The following is a 16463-nucleotide window of genomic DNA, read 5'->3' as shown; positions in this document are numbered from 1 at the left end:
TAATTGAAATAGGTTTCATATAGACAATTGACCACCCAAGTTGACCGGTGATTCACGAACGTTAAAACTTGTAAAAAACTATATGATGACATATATATGGTTATATGTATAGTTAACATGATATTATGATAAGTAAACATATCATTAATTATATTAACAATGAACTACATATGTAAAAACAAGACTACTAACTTAATGATTTTGAAACGAGACATATATGTAACGTTTATCGTTGTAACGACATTTAATGTATATATATCATATTAAGAGATATTCGTACATCATAATATCATGATAATATAATAATTTAAAATCTCTTTTGATATTATAAACATTGGGTTAACAACATTTAACAAGATCGTTAACCTAAAGGTTTCAAAACAACACTTACATGTAACGACTAACGATGACTTAACGACTCAGTTAAAATGTATATACATGTAGTGTTTTAATATGTATTTATACACTTTTGAAAGACTTCAATACACTTATCAAAATACTTCTACTTAACAAAAATGCTTACAATTACATTCTCGTTCAGTTTCATCAACAATTCTACTCGTATGCACCCGTATTCGTACTCGTACAATACACAGCTTTTAGATGTATGTACTATTGGTATATACACTCCAATGATCAGCTCTTAGCAGCCCATGTGAGTCACCTAACACATGTGGGAACCATCATTTGGCAACTAGCATGAAATATCTCATAAGATTACAAAAATATGAGTAATCATTCATGACTTATTTACATGAAAACAAAATTACATATCCTTTATATCTAATCCATACACCAACGACCAAAAACACCTACAAACACTTTCATTCTTCAATTTTCTTCATCTAATTGAACTCTCTCAAGTTCTATCTTCAAGTTCTAAGTGTTCTTCATAAATTCCAAAAGTTCTAGTTTCATAAAATCAAGAATACTTTCAAGTTTGCTAGCTCACTTCCAATCTTGTAAGGTGATCATCCAACCTCAAGAAATCTTTGTTTCTTACAGTAGGTTATCATTCTAATACAAGGTAATAATCATATTCAAACTTTGGTTCAATTTCTATAACTATAACAATCTTATTTCAAGTGATGATCTTACTTGAACTTGTTTTCGTGTCATGATTTTGCTTCAAGAACTTTGAGCCATCCAAGGATCCATTGAAGCTAGATCCATTTTTCTCTTTTCCAGTAGGTTCATCCAAGGAACTTAAGGTAGTAATGATGTTCATAACATCATTCGATTCATACATATAAAGCTATCTTATTCGAAGGTTTAAACTTGTAATCACTAGAACATAGTTTAGTTAATTCTAAACTTGTTCGCAAACAAAAGTTAATCCTTCTAACTTGACTTTTAAAATCAACTAAACACATGTTCTATATCTATATGATATGCTAACTTAATGATTTAAAACCTGGAAACACGAAAAACACCGTAAAACCGGATTTACGCCGTCGTAGTAACACCGCGGGCTGTTTTGGGTTAGTTAATTAAAAACTATGATAAACTTTGATTTAAAAGTTGTTATTCTGAGAAAATGATTTTTATTATGAACATGAAACTATATCCAAAAATTATGGTTAAACTCAAAGTGGAAGTATGTTTTCTAAAATGGTCATCTAGACGTCGTTCTTTCGACTGAAATGACTACCTTTACAAAAACGACTTGTAACTTATTTTTCTGACTAGAAACCTATACTTTTTTTGTTTAGATTCATAAAATAGAGTTCAATATGAAACCATAGCAATTTGATTCACTCAAAACGGATTTAAAATGAAGAAGTTATGGGTAAAACAAGATTGGATAATTTTTCTCATTTTAGCTACGTGAAAATTGGTAACAAATCTATTCCAACCATAACTTAATCAACTTGTATTATATATTATGTAATCTTGAGATACCATAGACACGTATACAATGTTTCGACCTATCATGTCGACACATCTATATATATTTCGGAACAACCATAGACACTCTATATGTGAATGTTGGAGTTAGCTATACAGGGTTGAGGTTGATTCCAAAATATATATAGTTTGAGTTGTGATCAATACTGAGATACGTATACACTGGGTCGTGGATTGATTCAAGATAATATTTATCGATTTATTTCTGTACATCTAACTGTGGACAACTAGTTGTAGGTTACTAACGAGGACAGCTGACTTAATAAACTTAAAACATCAAAATATATTAAAAGTGTTGTAAATATATTTTGAACATACTTTGATATATATGTATATATTGTTATAGGTTCGTGAATCAACCAGTGGCCAAGTCTTACTTCCCGACGAAGTAAAAATCTGTGAAAGTGAGTTATAGTCCCACTTTTAAAATCTAATATTTTTGGGATGAGAATACATGCAGGTTTTATAAATGATTTACAAAATAGACACAAGTACGTGAAACTACATTCTATGGTTGAATTATCGAAATCGAATATGCCCCTTTTTATTAAGTCTGGTAATCTAAGAATTAGGGAACAGACACCCTAATTGACGCGAATCCTAAAGATAGATCTATTGGGCCTAACAAACCCCATCCAAAGTACCGGATGCTTTAGTACTTCGAAATTTATATCATATCCGAAGGGTGTCCCGGAATGATGGGGATATTCTTATATATGCATCTTGTTATTGTCGGTTACCAGGTGTTCACCATATGAATGATTTTTATCTCTATGTATGGGATGTGTATTGAAATATGAAATCTTGTGGTCTATTGTTACGATTTGATATATATAGGTTAAACCTATAACTCACCAACATTTTTGTTGACGTTTTAAGCATGTTTATTCTCAGGTGATTATTAAGAGCTTCCGCTGTCGCATACTTAAATAAGGACAAGATTTGGAGTCCATTCTTGTATGATATTGTGTAAAAACTGCATTCAAGAAACTTATTTTGTTGTAACATATTTGTATTGTAAACCATTATGTAATGGTCGTGTGTAAACAGGATATTTTAGATTATCATTATTTGATAATCTACGTAAAGCTTTTTAAACCTTTATTGATGAAATAAAGGTTATGGTTTGTTTAAAAATGAATGCAGTCTTTGAAAAACGTCTCATATAGAGGTCAAAACCTCGCAACGAAATCAATTAATATGGAACGTTTTTAATCAATAAGAACGGGACATTTCATTAAGCAATTTAAATTCAAACTTATGTAATTTTAAAATAAACGGTGATCCGAAAATGAGTAATATAAATTTTAGGATTATTAAAAATGTATTTAGGAACTATTTGTTGAATTTTAAAACTTTTTATATTTTACTTGGGGTTGGAGGTGAATAATTAATGTAATTTTTATTTATTAGTTAATGATCAAATTTTATACCATAATGACCAAAATAAATAAATATAGTTAATTTAAAAATATGGGATTTTTCTGAACACTTTTATCCGCCACTGAGTAACAACGGAGTACGAATTTCAGTCCGTGAATGAAATAGTAGACGACGGCTAACAATTCACACGTTTTATTATTATATGTTTAGTGTTTTGCTTTCCATCAAAATATCTAATTTATATGTATCACGGATACATTTCTGTTAGATGTCATCCATCACTTTTATTTCCATAATCTCATTCTAAATATATAAGTAATATACATACTGCATAATGAGGAAACCCACTTCACACAACCCTTATTCTTCCTCATTTAAACCCATCACCATGGTATCTTTTCTTGGTTCCAATTCTATCCAAGAACACCTTAGTCACCATGGTTAAACCCACTCGAGAACATCACTCAAGACTGCTCTTTTCCGTGTCTATTTTTGAACAACACCCACCACCTTATTCTCTTGTTTCTTTTCTTGATCAAACCCAAACCAAACCCACTACTAATCTCTTTCTTCTTCTTTGTAAAACGCCATTTCCCCTTTCTGTTTTGCAGCACCTTAAACCACCTTGGAACCACTCTACACCACCACTACAATTATCTCCTATCACCATCATATACCTCCAATGTATCCTGTCGACTTCCAACCTCACGATGATATCATCTTATTTTATATCTGTGAGTAATTGCTAGCCGTCCCATTATTAACCGTAAACTAATATATGTATTATGTCTTTCAAAGGATCTATTTAGTTTCATTCTCCATTTTATGTAAATCCCACAAACCACCATCATTATTCACGTTTTCTTGTTTCTGCATACTTGATCAAACCACCATGAACACACCATATAACCCATTTCATGATTCCATGTTTCTATCCGAGGAAAATCACTGCTTCTATTGCTCGAACATAATAAACTAAAAACCAAAGTGTTGATACTCTTTTGCTTCTATTTTTTTCCTGTTTAAAAACCGAAGAAACACCACCCCACTACCATAATAATCAATCATCTTCATTCTAGAATTTATCCAAACCCATCACCATGTTTGATCACCAATCACGACCATCATTGAAATTATTGACACTCTTATTATCGTTTCTATTTTAGCATTCGACTACCATCGCCACATCTGCTACGGTTAATGAGAAACAACCACCAACACCATTTTCGTTACTCCTTTACTCGTGAGCAACCAACCATCACCTGCATTTTTTTGAATAAGACACCAATACCATCATCTTTTACCTCATCGCCTAACACCACAATTAAAACCACTTAAAACAAACTGATAACAGCTTGTTTTACTGCTACTATTTTCTGTTAAATACCGCCACCACAACTCCACCATATATTGAAACTAACCTGCAAAATTATTTCAACTGATGGGTCTGTTTCTATTTGAGTGCCGAGACCAAAAGCCCACCCAAACCTTCATCAAATTAACAACTATTATCGAATGTATTGTAAACTGAATTATGAGAGCAAAGTCGTTGCTTTTATGTGTTTCTTTTCCTCGTTGGCCGACAAACTTAAAACAAGATAACCCCACATTTTTTTAGAAGAATGAAAACGAATTGTACATAATTATTCTTGGGCCACCTGATTCGGTTTCTAATTGGGCCGTGTCCTATTTGATGTCTATTGGGCCAAAATTTATTGGTTGTTGGGCCGAGTAATCACAGTTGGACTGAAGGTTAGCCTATACTATAGACTTGTGAACGAGCTGCTTGTGTATATAAGTGAGGTTGATGATAGTAAATTGTGATGATGATCATATGTGATGATGATTATGGTGAGAATGAATTGATAAATGATGATACAATACATATAATGATATTGATCGATGATGATATTATAAAGAAAAGAGTACGATTGCGATGATGTTAGATGTGAAGATGATATGTGATTATGATTATGATGTTAATGATGATGGATAAAGGATGATGATGACGATGGTACATGGCGATGAAGAGGGATGATGATGATGATGATGATGTTAGTTTTTGTTAGGAAGAAGATGTGAAAGGACCCGTTCATATACATTATAAATGATTCACAATAGTTGATTACATCGCGAGGTATTTGACCTCTATATGATACATTTTACAAACATTGCATTCGTTTTTAAAAGACAAACTTTCTTTACAACGAAAGTTGACAGCATGCATACCATTTCATAATATATCCAACTATAATTGTCTTAATAATAATCTTGATGAATTCAACGACTCGAATACAACGTCTTTCGAAATATGCCATGAATGACTCCAAGTAATATCCTTAAAATGAGCTAATGTACAGCGGAAGATTTCTTTCAAACCTGAGAATAAACATGCTTTAAAGTGTCAACCAAAAGGTTGGTGAGTTCATTAGTTTATCGTAAACAATAAAATTTATCATTTTGATAGACCACAAGATTTAAATGTAGTACACCTATCTCATGTACAAAACCATTTTTCATAATGCTTAGCATAGTAGGTTCGTATCCTTTTCTCCCCCGTAGGTTGCCTCGCGCTTTTTAAATAACCGTACACATATCTCGTGCACAAAAATAATACACATAACCTGTGTATAAAAATCATTCTCTCGATACATAACATTCCCTTTGCTTTCATAGCTTGGCTTGGTAACCGACCTTAAAATATAATGCGCATCAATAATATCCCCAAAACAGAACATCTCGTCTGTATAATATATAAACTTTGAAGTACTAAACACCACGCCCACTAGCTCTTCCGTCTAGTGAACATTCTGGGTGGGGGTGTTAAACTCGGTAGCTACCTTTAGGATTTGCGTGAATTAGTAGATCGGTTTACTAATTCTTAGGCTACCAAGCAAAAATGGGCATATTCGATTTCGATCATTCAACCATATAATGTAGTTTCGATTACTTGTCTCTATTTCGTAAAACATTTATAAAAGCATCGCATGTATTCTCAATCCCAAAAATATATATTGCAAAATCATTGAAAAAGGGAGTAAATGAAACTCACGCATATAATTATTGTAAAACAGTTAATAAAGCATTTGCATGTATTCTCAGCCCAAAAATGTAAAGAGTAAAGGGGAGCAAATGAAACTCACCATACTGTATTTCGTAGTAAAAATACATATGACGTCATTGAACAAGTGCAAAGTTGGCCTCGGATTCACGAACCTATATTAATTATATATATTTATATGTTGGTCAATATTTGTCTAAAAAATTAGGTCAAGTCATAGTGTACCACAATCCTAATGCCGAGACTACTATGCAAAAGTCAACAAAAGTCAATTTGACTCAAAAATGATTTCTAAAATTTATATATGATTATTATATAGTTTAAATATAGTCATTTTATATTTTTAAATATTTTTAACAGATTTATTAGAGTAAATAATATAATTCATTTATTAATAAATAAAAATTTATATTAAAAATTTATATAATAAAATATACTTTTATATATCTTAAGTACTAAAATTTGTAAGGTTCATTTAATATAATATGATAGGTATTATTAATGTAATTATATTACACGTAGTAAAATATCTTTGTATCACATATTTATTTGATAAAATCATATTGATAATAACAATAGTAAATAAAAGTCGTATTATTTTGTAATAATAATTATTATTATTTTATTAGTAAAAATAACAATATTTATATTTACTAAAAATGTTATTATGATAAAATGATAATTTTTATTAAAATGATAATGATATTTTATATTAACAATGATATTCCTATAAATAATAATTTTTGAAAAAATGATAGTTTTCATATTAATAATACTTTTAATAATAATAACGATGTAAACGATATTTTTATCTAAATCCATACCTTTCAATATTTTAATTTCATCATGATACTTATACTCATTATTTCCTAATCAATTTGTTAATAGTTGTTAGTCGTCTTTTATATAGCGTTCATAAAAATGATCATAATAGTAATCATAATAATTAGATGTTACTAATATTAGTTTTAATTATAATAATACCAATAATAATAATATTAATGATAATACTAATAACTATTTGAATGATAATAATAATAATAATAATAATACTAATTATAACCTTAACGATAATAACGATAGTATAATAATAAAAATAACAATAATATCTTTTATTAATAACGACAATGATAATAATAATAATAATAATAATAAGAATAATAATAATAATAATAATAATAATAATAATAATAATAATAATAATAATAATAATAATAATAATTAGATTATAACGACGATAATAACGATGATAATAATAATCATTTTTAATAATAATATAAAAATTCAATTGACTATAACTTCTAAACCGTTCATCGAAACCATTCGATATCTAAATGAAAAGTTCTCAATTTTTCGCTAGCTTTCCAACGACATGCATATTATATACCTTATCTTAATAGCATATGTATTTAATTCAAGATTCGACATAACCTATCTAACGACAATAACGAACGTATAAGCATGCATAATCCTATATACTCGAGCACTAGTCAGGGATACACTAATAATATATAAAAGTTAAGTTATGAGTGCTCACGTATCAATATTGAGATTCAATATTACAGGAAAAGTACGTAGACGCAACGGAGATGATAAACACTAGTTTGACTAACTAGCAATACTCCCGAACCATACCCATAACCTCTATAGCTATAACCCATAATTTTCTTAGCTCTATCCCGCTCGAAAAATAATTTTGAAATCACTCGGACAGCACTCCATCGTAATATTTTATGTATACTAATAATATCTTGAAATAATACGGAGTAAATATATATATGTAAATCGATTGAGAGAGTTTAGAGAAAAAATATTTTCAAGTTTCTATGAAATAATGAAACCTATTGAATTCTATTTATAATAGATTTTTGAATTATTATAGTGAATTATTAAAGCAAGAATTATTAAAGTGAATTATTAAAGTGAATTATTAAAGTATGAATTATTAAAGTGAATTATTAAGGTATGAATTATTAAAGTGAATTATTAAAGTATGAATTATTAAAGTTAAAGTAAAGTAAAAATAAAGTAAAGGTAAGGTTTAAGTATAGTAAAAGTATAAAACTATGTACGTATAATACGCGTATAAATATATATAATATTAATTTAAATCGTTATATATATTTAATAAAATAAAATATAAATATCGTTATCTTTATCATACTGGTTAAGTAATGAGTTGTCAAAAGTGGTTCTAGATATTTATAAAAGTTATATACGTTTTAATAATAAGGTTCTTTTTAATCTGAAAATGTTTTTGTACGTTTGAAACTAAATCAAATAAATATGATAATTTTGTTTTCCAAAACTAAATACATTTAAGAATCATTTTGTTTAAAGGTTAAAATAATAGAAATCGTTATATCATAAAACGTTTTAGAAAAGTAGAATCATATATATTCATAATAGGCTTCAAGTTTTTAAATTACAGGCTGTTGGTGAAGCATGGGATAAAGTCCAAAGGTTAAATAAACGTATGAAATCATCTTAATGAAAAATGTCGAGTTACTTAACTTGTCGATATCCAACATCTAAGTTATTTACACTCCATGTTCTTACTTATAAATCACTTTACCATTTTCCGAATGTTGTTAAAAATAATAGATTTCTTAAATCACAGTGGACCTCATAACATAGACCCGTAATCATATCACAATGTATCTGATAAATCAATCATTTGATATTATCTTCTAATTCCATCGATAAACATATTGAAACAAATACGTTCGTGTAAAGTATTATACGTTTAATACTTTATTAATATTCTCAAGTTATTATATATATATACATATATATACATATATATTTATATATAATGGTTCGTGAATCGTCGGAATATGGTCAAGGTTATAATGAATATATGAACACAGTTTAAAATTCTTGAGATTTAACTTAACAAACTTTGCTTATCGTGTCGGAATAATATAAAGATAAAGTTTAAATTTGGTTGAAAATTTCCGGGTTGTCACAAGATGAAACTAAAGCATAATATAAATAAAACTAAAATCGAGTTTATAACAGAAAAACAGGGATGGTGGGATGGTTGAGGGTGTTTGTGGGTATTCGAGAGGTCTTGGGTTCGAGCCCGGTCTAGGGCATTATTTTTTTAGGAACACACCTCTTCAAAGGTTGTAAACTTATTATTATTATTATTATTATTATTATTATTATTATTATTATTATTATTATTATTATTATTATTATTATTATTATTATTATTATTATTATTGTAATTATTATTATTGTAATTATGATTTAGATTATTATTATTATTATTATTATTATTATTATTATTATTATTATTATTATTATTATTATTATTATTATTATTATTATTATTATTATTATTATTATTATTATAAGTATTAGTATTATTATTAGTATTATTATTATCATTATTACTAAAAGTATCACTATTTTTAAATTTATCTTTTTATTAAAGTTAGTATTATTTTTATCATTATTGTTATTATAATTAATATTGCTAACTATAACTATACTTTTAAATGTATTTCGTATATAAACTTTAACTAAATTTTTATGATCTTAAACTAAAAGGATAGATATTATAAATTAGATACAAACATTAGATATATGGAAGTATATATAATAAGTATGCTATTTTTACTAATAAAATACTTTTTGTTCAATTACGTTTTAATGTAACTCGAATTTATTAAAAATGTTATCATATTAAAAATTATGAGTATTTAAAAATATTAATACTAAGTACTTATTCAAAAGATTTTAATAAAGTATATAATATATTATTATGATAATTTAATAGAATATATATAAAATAAATATAGTTATGTAATTATTAATAATAAATTTAATATCACAAGTATATTACTAATATCAAAAAATATATATATTTATTTGAATATTATTATATGTGTTAATATACATACTTGATATAGGTTCGTGAATCCGAAGCCAACCCTGCATTGTTCAGTATTGTCGTATGAATATTTTTACCACAAAATATTGGATTGTGAGTTTTCATTTGCTCCCTTTTTAAATGCTTTTGCAATATATATTTTTGGGACTGAGAATACATGCGCTTTTATAAATGTTTGACGAAATAGACACAAGTAAGCGAAACTACATTATATGGTTGAATGGATCGAAACCGAATATGCCCCTTTTAGTCTGGTAATCTAAGAATTAGGGAACAGACACCCTAATTGACGCGAATCCTAAAGATAGATCTTTCGGGCCCAACAAGCCCCATTCTGGAATTTGGAATGCTTTAGTAATTCGAAATTATCATGTTCGAAGGGAGTCCCAAAATGATGGGTGAGACGACCCATCCTAATCCACCTGGACGAAGTCTTCAACATCTGGTCACATTGCGAGGTACTGACCTAAATATGCCATGAACGACTCCATGTAATATCTTTAAAATGAGTAAATGCACAGTGGAAGATTTCTTTCATACCTGAGAATAAACATGCTTTAAAGTGTCAACCAAAAGCTTGGTGAGTTCATAGGTTTATCATAACAATTATTTCAATATTTTAATAGACCACAAGATTTCATTTATTCAATAATCATACATTCGCAAGTGTTTAAAATTCATTCATATGGTTTGAACACATGGTAACCGACATTAACAAAATGCATCTAGAATATCCCCAAACATATAACCCTCTAAGTACTAAAGTACTTCAAATTCTCTGACTGGGGCGTGTCAAAGCCCATAGATCTATCTTTAGGATTCGCATCAATTGGTGGCAATTATAATAAACACCAATTCTTAGGCTACCAAGTTCAACAAGGGCGATATCCGGTATAACAATTCAACCATAGAATGTAGTTTCAATTAATTATGTCTATTTCGTCAAACATTTATAAAAGCGCATGTATTCATAGTCCCAAAAATATATTGCAAAAGCATTTAAAAAGGGAGCAAATGAAACTCACTATACGATATTTTGTAGTAAAAATATGCATACGACGGAACTGAACAATGCAAGGTTGGCCTCGGATTCACGAACCTATATCATTTATATATATATTAACACACATAATTGTAATCGGACATATTTATATATATATATATATATATATATATATATATATATATATATATATATATATATATATATATATATATATATATATATATATATATATATATATATAAATTTATTAGTTATATCATTTTTACATTAATTACGTATATGTTTCATATATTCATTTTATATATAAAAAATATTAATTTTGTTATGTTATATGTATTAAATATATTTTTGTAGATATATGTATATATATATATATATATATATATATATATATATATATATATATATATATATATATATATCGTTTATTTGTTAAAATTATAATAATACCAAAATAATATTATTAATGATAAAAACAATAATAATGATAGTAGAGTTAAAAATGATACTTTTAATATTAATGATAAAATGATAACTTTAATAACAATGATAATTTTAATAAAAAATTTAATTTTAATAATAATGAATACTAATAATAATAACTATAAAAATAATGATTTTACTTATAATAATAATGATACTAATATTTATATTAATAACTATAATGATAATAATATACTAATAATAATACTAATACTTATGATAATAATAATAATAAAAATAATAATAATACTTATAATACTTAATACTAATACTTATTAATGATAATAATATTAATCATATTAATAATAATAACAATACTAATAATAATAATTATAATAAGATAATAGGAATGCTACCTCCATGTAATAAGCTTTAGAAAAAAAATAAACGCCCATGCTCGAGCTCGAACCCACGACCTCTCGTTCACCGGACAACCTCCTAACCATTCCTCTGTTTCATCTTTTCTGTTCCATTTAACCCCTTATATTTATTTAATCCGTTTTCTGTTATCACCTTCTTCTTTAAATTCAAAACCCCATTTAACAATTTCTTCATCATAATCTAGTATCAATATTATCATAATCAATACCCTAATCATCATAATCGACATCTATCTCATTATTCGCCATCATCATAATCAATTCAATATCATGATCGTTCGTTATTTATAAGTATTATGATTATCATATATAGCGATTTATATCATCAACTTCATGTATCACAACATCATTATTGTTATAAACAATACTACCCTCATCGTCCTTATTATCAGACTCCCTATAATAACCATCATAATCTAATACGGAACGTTTATACTTCCATTGTCCTCGCAGTTAGATTGGTGATATAAACAGAGGACATACAAAGCAGTAGCTCAACAAAAAAAGATAGCCCAACTGAGCAAGGAACATGGCCCAACAAAAAAAGGATCTACGGCCCATCTACTAGCTTACAAGCCCGATTCAGTTTTTGGTTTCAAATAAATCGTTTCATTTGGAATCAACTTATATCCCCCTTGTGAACCCCATGTCCCCACTTACTAATATCATTATATATATATCAATTATGTCCACCATTATGTACACCACTATCATCACTTTTACAAGGGAGCCGACACATAATGATGTAGCAGCGAATAAAAGAAAGCAAGAAAGAAATTTGCAACTTTAAATAATAGTAACCATGGTGTTGATTGTTGCAGATAGAAAAGCAAGAAGGTGGTTTCATCAAAAAGACAACAGAGAAGAAACAAAAAGCGTGTCAGCAGTTGTAGCAGGGAAAAAGAAGAAGAAAAGTAGCTGTAACAGTGGTTCTCCGGTGGTTCTTGGCTACCAAAATAGAAGACTGGGTGGCGGTGGTGTAGTTTCGAATAGCAATTACAGGTTAGATGGCTGTGCTAGATCAGAAACACGAAACAGAAACAAATGTTACATGATTACAGCAATAGAAACAAGCAACTTTGATGATGGTTGTGGTTGTCCCGATAAGCATTATAGAGAGAGAGAGAGAGAGAGAGAGAGAGAGAGAGAGAGAGAAGAGGGAGGAAGGTGTCAATTAGAGGCTGTGGTGATGTTTTCAACAGAGGTGGTTAAATGATGGTGACCATTGGTTCCATGGTGTTTGGGTGGTGATGATGATAGTCAGGGTCACGATGGTGGTGGTGTACATAGTGATATAGTCGTTTTGAAGGTGTTGCGATGGTGATTAGTGGAAGAGAAAAGAGGATGGTGGCGGTTGTTTAGTGGTGGAGTGATAGTTGGGCTGTGATGTTCAAAAGGTGTTTGTCGAACAAGAATGAAGCAAGAGGTGATGAGGTTTGGTGGTTGTGTGGTGACCTATAAAATTGACGATGGTGATAAGATGTATCGGACATAAAATGGTCGATGGTTGGGAATTGTAATAGTTTTGTGGTTATAGCTTAGTTGATGTTGGTGAGCAAGAAGGAGTCGAGTAGGAAATTATAGTGAGTGTTCGGTGGTTCACAGAAACAATTAAAGAAGAAGAAACAATATCATTTTTATGTATATGTGTGATTACGTAAGTGGGTGTGATGATTAATTGGTGTTATGATCATGGCAGGATTCTTGTAATGAAGATGGTGTATTCTTGAAGAGAAGAATAAGAGTTATATGAGTAAGAGTTATAGGAGTCAGAGTTATATGAGTCATGGTTGGTGATGTGTTTCTCTCAATATGTAATAATATATGAACATAGATAGAATTTGATAGATTGAGACATGTAACGGAAATAAGCAATCGAATACAGTGTTGAATGACTGAATGATGGGTTTGCTCTCAAATTAGAGAGTGATGTTATGATTGTAGGGTAATAAGTGAAGTGAAAACAAGAATAGGAAGGAGTCTCGTGATTTTAATTTGTACAAATCTACTGACACAATATTTTATATATATATATATATATATATATATATATATATATATATATATATATATATATATATATATATATATATATATATATATATATATATATATATATATATATATATATATATATATATATATGTATTATATCAAGTAAGGAAAGTTTAATGTTTAATGAACTTAAACAATTGGCAAATTTGTAAATCATTTGCATTTGAAAGTCAAATTATAAATTATAAATACAAATTTTAATTATAAGGTACATAATTTATTCATGAACTTCCACTTATTCTTAAAAGTCTCATAAGTTTGTATTAAACTTGTTTAATATTCATCAAATGACAATTGAGTGTTACTGTCCTTTACTAAATAGATTCAAAATAACGAAATATATATTTAATATACTTTATTTATATATAAAATAACGAAATATATATTTAATATACTTTATTTATATATATAGATATGTTTTAAATAATAATTATTATTTTATTTTACATAATAAATTCTAATAATTAAATCCTATAATATTTCAAATTATATTTCAAATTACATATTCATATATTTAAATATATATGTATCTATTTACAATTAGCGGTTCGTGAATCGTCGGAACAGTCGAAGGTTAAATGAATTCATGAAACAGTTCAAAATTTTTGAGATTCAACCTAACAGACTTTGCTTATCATGTCGAAATCAAATGAGAATTAAGTTTAAATTTGGTCGGAAATTTCCGGGTCGTCACAGTACCTACCCGTTAAAGAAATTTCGTCCCGAAATTTGAGTGAGGTTGTCATGGCTAACTAATAAAAATATTTTCATGACAAAATAGAGTTTTATCATCATCGAATAATATAGATAAAACAATTCAATTACTCGAAGAGTACGAGTGAAGCTATCACAAAAGATTGGAATAAGGTAACAGATATTTGTCTTTACTTTTGACGTACTCACGTTTGAATTCCGGAATTCAAGGGAGTTAAAAGAAAATCTTGGAAATCTATAAGATCTGATTCTTCGGGATTTATGGAAATTATAATTAAATTCGATCATCTATACTATAAATGAACTTCTTCCGTTCCATTACTTCCCACCACTCCCATTTTCTATATTTTAAATTCATACTTTCAAATCATCACTCAATATGCTTCATCCAGTTTTAATTCTGGATATATTCCTGACTTTCATTTCGATCATTCTCCTTTTTCATCTACCACCGGAGGAATCTGTTTACTTCTACTTCGCTCTTGGGGTTATTGTATTTATCATACTCCCGTGTCTTTATATTGCTATTCGTATTAATGTACACGGTTTGTGATTTCTGTGTTATTGTCGAGTTTTATATCTTCCCTTATGTTTTGGAGCTCTTTGCCTTTTTATTCTCTTCTCAACCTCTAGTAAAGCGAGTAACGGTCCAGAATTCGTAAGTATGGAGTTTCGAATGAACTTAATGTTCTAAACAAGAAAGAACGTAATAGCACGATTTGATTTGTCAAATTACCAAAATCACTGAGAATAGAACTATCAAGAATATATTTTCTTGTTATGTTTAGAAGTTAAGCAGAATGAAAGAGTTATGTAACATGACACATGATGATGGTATGATCTACTGTGAACCATCATCACGTTTCATTAGAAACTCAGCATGACTTACTGTAATATAATCACGTTGGTCGGGCGTCATTATATTATACTAACCCATGCTTCAATTCCCAACACTTCTCCACAATTCATTCATAATTTATACATAGATTTTACAAAAGTTTCCAATATAATGGAATACAGAAAGCACGAAGAGATAGATAATTTCGGACAAGAATATTTATGAAAATATCCTCAGAAATATCGAAGATATTTATGATAATATTTTGGAATTTCTAAGTTCGAAGGTTGACGAAGAAATATTTTCCGTAAGATTTTAACATGACTTCGGAGCAAGATATTCTCTAAAGATTTCATCGGATCCAGAATTACCTGGATTCTTTGAATATAGGGTTTGGTCCTTGTATTTGTCCTTGGTCTCCTTCATGGTTAGCTCAATCCGTTTTTCAGTTCCAAATTTTCTATCGAGCGTTCCTAACACTCCATTCTTTATCATCAAACTTTTGGCCATTTAGACCATCTACAATTTTGCTGTTTCCTCTGCATTTAATGTTACCATATCTGAATCATCGATTATCAATCCGAGGTGGTTTCAAGAGAATTGTGTTTTTAGATGATTAAACGCTGATTGTAATCGTCAAGATACAAAGGATGTTTAAGATGAAGTCAAGTGGCAATCTTGAAGAAATGTTTAGTTGTAGAAGATGTAATTCATTAACAATTTTTTTAAATCAA

The sequence above is a fragment of the Rutidosis leptorrhynchoides genome, chromosome 1, assembly GCF_046630445.1.
Source record: "Rutidosis leptorrhynchoides isolate AG116_Rl617_1_P2 chromosome 1, CSIRO_AGI_Rlap_v1, whole genome shotgun sequence".
Lineage (NCBI taxonomy): Eukaryota > Viridiplantae > Streptophyta > Magnoliopsida > Asterales > Asteraceae > Rutidosis > Rutidosis leptorrhynchoides.
The sequence above is the reverse complement of the archived record's forward strand: the minus strand, read 5'-3'. Positions refer to the sequence as shown.